Below are 5,000 nucleotides of genomic sequence, written 5' to 3'. Positions count from 1 at the left end.
TATATTACACCAACACATTAGAAAATAGTTCGCTTTCGTACTAAGACCTATTTAAGGTTTACCAGAATTTACCAGGCTTAACGCGTGTTTATTGACCGCTGAGGTAATGTGTACAGCTATCCCTTAGAGGTCACGGGTTCAATTCCTGGCAGCCAGCGCAAGTTGCAGTACGCTAATTTTACATACACGTGCACACACGCACGCTCACGCACATGCATATGCACATGCACATGCACACGCAAACATGCACGAATGCATGTTTGCACAAACGCACATACACGCCCAAACGCACATGCACGCCCAAACGTACTTGTATGCCCAAACGCACATGCACGCGCACGCACACGCACACACACACACACACACACACACACACACACACACACACACACACACACACACACACACACACACACACACACACACACGTACACACACACACACACGTACACACACACACGCACACACACACGCACACACGCATGCACACACGCACGCACATACGCACGCAGCACACACACACACGCACCACAACACCACAACAACCACAGATTACACACACACACACAAACACAACGACAGACAAGCATGCAAGCAAACGAAAACACACGCACTGACACACACACGCACGCACACTACACACAACAACATACAACAACACAACATACACTACAACAACATACATACATACACTACAACATACACATACACATGCACATACATCAACATACGCATTATCATTAAACAACACATCTTACATTGAACAACATACATACTACATACTACTTACACATACATATTATCATTACGTACATACATCATACATACATACATCATCGTTAACATACATAAACATACGTTACATACACACACATACAACATACAACATACACATACACACAACATACAACAACACAACAACAACACACACATACAACTACATACATACATACATACATACATACATAAACATACACACACACACACACACACACACACACACACACACACACACACACCACACACACACCACACACACATACACACATATATGCATGTATTTATAATGGTAATATAAGCGTGGGTTATTTCGGTTTCTAGTGTACCTCATGCATTCTGAATACATTTACGTTAAGTAGGGAAGAATAAGCACTTAAGTGTTGCTCTGTGAATTAAAACTTAAAAACGTTTTGGAAATGGAGTCGTATGGTTTCGAGTTATTGTCCTCTCGCTTAACCAAAATAATTATGTAAATTAGGAAATAAAAATAAAGCAATGAATAAAGGTGGTAGGTAAGATTTCAAGGAAAATTTCACGGGCTTACTGGAATGTGATATAAAACACTGTATATTGGATTTTAAATTTGTTACAACAGAATTATGTAAATGCTACACTTCCGCTAAAGTAGACCTGGACTACTCGTCAAAACCAAATAAATAGATCAAAGTATTCTTAACCTAAATACTCTAAGTCTTTTTAAGTATAAATATCCTAGGCCGAGTATAATTTTATTTAATTTATTCAACTACACCATTGCTATCAAATATAATACAGCCTTAGATTTTATTTAAGTGTGTTCTGTGAGTGGATATTGCAAAAATGCACGTAAGTCATCTTTTGTAGGTTTTACTAAATACAATCGCCCCCCCCCCCACTAGTTCCACTTTTTTCAAGAGCTCTAAAGACTCCGTAAATGTTTGTTAACCGTTTTAAGTGCTCTCGTAGTTTACTTGAGTGCCACTGGGCTGACGAGAATGTCCGTGGACGATACTCGGAAGCATGCTGCTGGAAGATCTAGTGAACACGCGCACGCACACGCGCGCACACACACACACACACACACACACACACACACACACACACACACACACACACACACACACACACACACACACACACTGACATATATGTGTGTGTGTGTGTGTGTGTGTATGTGTTTTTATTTATTTGCTTATCAGTGAATGCATTAATTTATATTATACGTGTATCGTCCACCATGCAATATTACAATGTTTGCAAATACTAATATGTTTGTACGTCCAAGTAAGACTGAACAGCCTCCTGTAGATTTAGGCCATAAACTAAACCCAGGGTTCAAGCAGATGTACCCTACGTTATTAAAATGAATTAGAGTGTTTCCGCCGTAGCTATTTTAAGTGTGCATCTTCACTTGGTCCCCTTGAGTGGGCTGGATCACGTCGAGTTCACGTGAGTCTCTCCTCGAGGGGGTTCGAGTCTTAGCTCTGAGACTCTGGCCAAGATCCTTTGGTGCCAAGAACGCTGAAGGAGCCGCAGTGGGTTTGCAAAGTTGATGCTGTGCTGCCGATTGATTTGCAAAATCAGTCGCGAGAGCTTCATCGTGAGAGCTAGTCCGGGAGTAAGAATTTGTATATATGTGTTTTTTCATTCTTCGTTCTGTTTTCGACACCCTTAGAAATATATATTTTATTATTATTATTATTATTATTTCATTTTTGTCATGTTTTCGAAACATGACTATATATGTTTGTATGTACATATATATACGTATATATATATATATATATATATATATATATATATATATATATATATATATATATATATATATATATATATATATATACATGCTTTCGATACCCTTAGAAGATCTGTAGAAATTTACCCCTAGTATGTGTTCTCTTTATTTTTGGAAAATGGGGAGGATTCCTTATTCACCCTTGGATTGATGTTGGCTTCTTCCTTACCAGATCAAGATTATGAGGTATGCATTGGATCGTAGTTTCTGGGAACGCCAAGTCTCGACAAGGTGCTCGGAAAGAGTGAGGTGAGCAAAGAGTGCACTCAGAGGTAGCGCCCGTAGATTGAGATGTGTCGCAGTCTTGTCTGTTCTCACGCCCCTCTCCCTCTCCCCTCCCCCCCACGACATGTCTGGGGTCACGTCGGGTTTTGAGTATAGGAGAGCGTAGAGCTGTGGTTTTGTTCATAGGCACCGTACTTGTTCCGTGAGTTGTTCAGTGAGCACTAGTTCTGTTGTAGTTATGTGTCCTTTTCCATCCTCACGTCCTAGAAAAAAAAAACAGATAAAATGTTAAATTTGAGTAGAAACCATAAAAAAAATCAAACAAACTAACAATTTGCATTTTTTTTTCTCTCTTCGTTTTGTGTCTCACTGTCCCAGGTAGTTGCGAGAAATCACCAGCGCACTCAATCCCTGATAATAAACCTGAGTGATTGGCCTCTAAATTATTCATTCATTTTCTCGAAAGTAGCTTAGCGAGTTCTCTCCAATCACGCGCTTTAACACTAATGATGTCTCGTCCAAATGATGTAAATAAATAAATAAAAAGTATAGTGACTTCGTTTTCTACGAGAATTGTAAGTAATTGAGAAAGTCTTAGATCTTGTATTTACTTCTTCTTGTTGTTGTTTTTCTTTCTTTTTTTTCCTCTTAGCACTTTTAGCCTTAGTCATAGCAATGGTGGCTGTGGGGATGGTTATAGTAATAGTTATGATGAGTATTGATATTATTATTGTTATTATTGTCATTATCTTGACCATCAGCGTTATTATAACATAGTGATAGCAATAGCGATGATGTTGATGATGATGATGTGATGATGATGATGATGATGATGATGATGATGATGATGATGATGATGATGATGATGATGATAGTAGTAGTAGTGATAGCAGTAGTAGCAGCAGTAATAGTTGTAGTAATAGTAGTAGTTGTAGTAGTGATGATAATGATAGTAATATTCTCATGATAATAATAATGACCATAGTAATAGTATAAATAATGCTAATGATAATAATTCGCAATTAATAACTGATGATTGGTGATAAGTAATGATAATAAGAAAAATGATAATGATAGCAATAATAGTAATGATGATAATGATGATAGTAATGATAGTGATAGTAGTAATAATGATAGTGATTGTAATAATAAAGATGGTGATAACAATGATGAAAGTAATGATATTAAACAAATATAATGATATTGATAATAAAAAAATGATAATAATAAAGATATATTGACACTACTGATGAAGTTATATGGATAACAGCAGTAATGTGCATATTGATTAAGATAGTACTGATAGTAAGAGCAATACAAACAACGGAACAGATGGTTAGCAGTATATTAAACACACGCATACGCACACGCGCACACACACACACACACACACACACACACACACACACACACACACACACACACACACACACACACACACACACACACACACACATATATATATATATATATATATATATATATATATATATATATATATATATATATGTATGTATGTATACACATGTACACACACATGCAGTATATATTGAATTTTGCTGTATGCGACCAGTTTTAGCCATGCATTTTCTGTCGAAAATGGTATTCGAATAGACCTACCTCAATACGTCACACAACGAGATTGAGATACACACTCTGGCATTAATGTTTCATGAATTGAATACCGTGGGTTGGTTACTTCCTAATCGTAAAGGAAAAAGGAGAGACGAGGCGAGGCGAACTGAGGCGTGACATGACAGACAGACGTGACGTGACGTGACGTGACGTGACGTGACAAACGAGACAGGAGAGAAGGGAGAGAGAGAGAAAAAAAGGAGTCAGGAATGAGATTGGAAGCGACGGAAGAGCGAGAGTTTAGCGTAAAGAGAACGCTTTTTTGGAAATGATGTGTTAGGAAGATAGTCAACTAAGTTTTGTAGATGGAAATAACGTTACCTGTCGTAAGAGCTTTGTATGTAACAATTACAATGTAGACATGATTTATAGGCCTAATTTTGTATAAAACCATATGATTTGAAAACTTCCCCCTTGTTTTTTTTTCTCTTTCTGTTATGGCGATTACAAGATAACCGATAATTACGATTGTTATGGTACCAGTAATAACTAATACCCCGCTCGTACAAACCTTCGCCAATGCTCAAAAATCCCACATTGCAAGAGTATATACGGTCTTGTTGGTGAATTTACCGGCATTGTC

General features: G+C 37.5%; 1 protein-coding gene and 1 long non-coding RNA gene across 2 annotated transcripts in view; one reads left to right on the top strand and one right to left on the bottom strand.

Annotated features, from left to right (window-relative positions):
* LOC119579600 (protein encore-like) overlaps positions 1–5,000 on the top strand; it is a 123,885-nt gene that overhangs the window by 67,952 nt on the left and 50,933 nt on the right.
* The window catches only part of LOC119579221, a 2,424-nt gene continuing 71 nt past the window's right edge, over positions 2,648–5,000 (bottom strand). The window contains exons 1-2 of the long non-coding RNA XR_005229255.1: positions 4,929–5,000; positions 2,648–3,045 (exon numbers count right to left, since the gene is read on the bottom strand). The exon at positions 4,929–5,000 is cut by the window's right edge and continues 71 nt beyond it. This is a non-coding gene — a long non-coding RNA (uncharacterized LOC119579221). The remainder of the gene's footprint in view (positions 3,046–4,928) is intronic.

This window comes from Penaeus monodon, chromosome 12, assembly GCF_015228065.2.
Source record: "Penaeus monodon isolate SGIC_2016 chromosome 12, NSTDA_Pmon_1, whole genome shotgun sequence".
In the NCBI taxonomy this organism is placed as follows: Eukaryota; Metazoa; Arthropoda; class Malacostraca; order Decapoda; family Penaeidae; genus Penaeus; species Penaeus monodon.
Note: the sequence above shows the minus strand (reverse complement) of the source record. Positions and strands in the feature narration are given on the sequence as shown.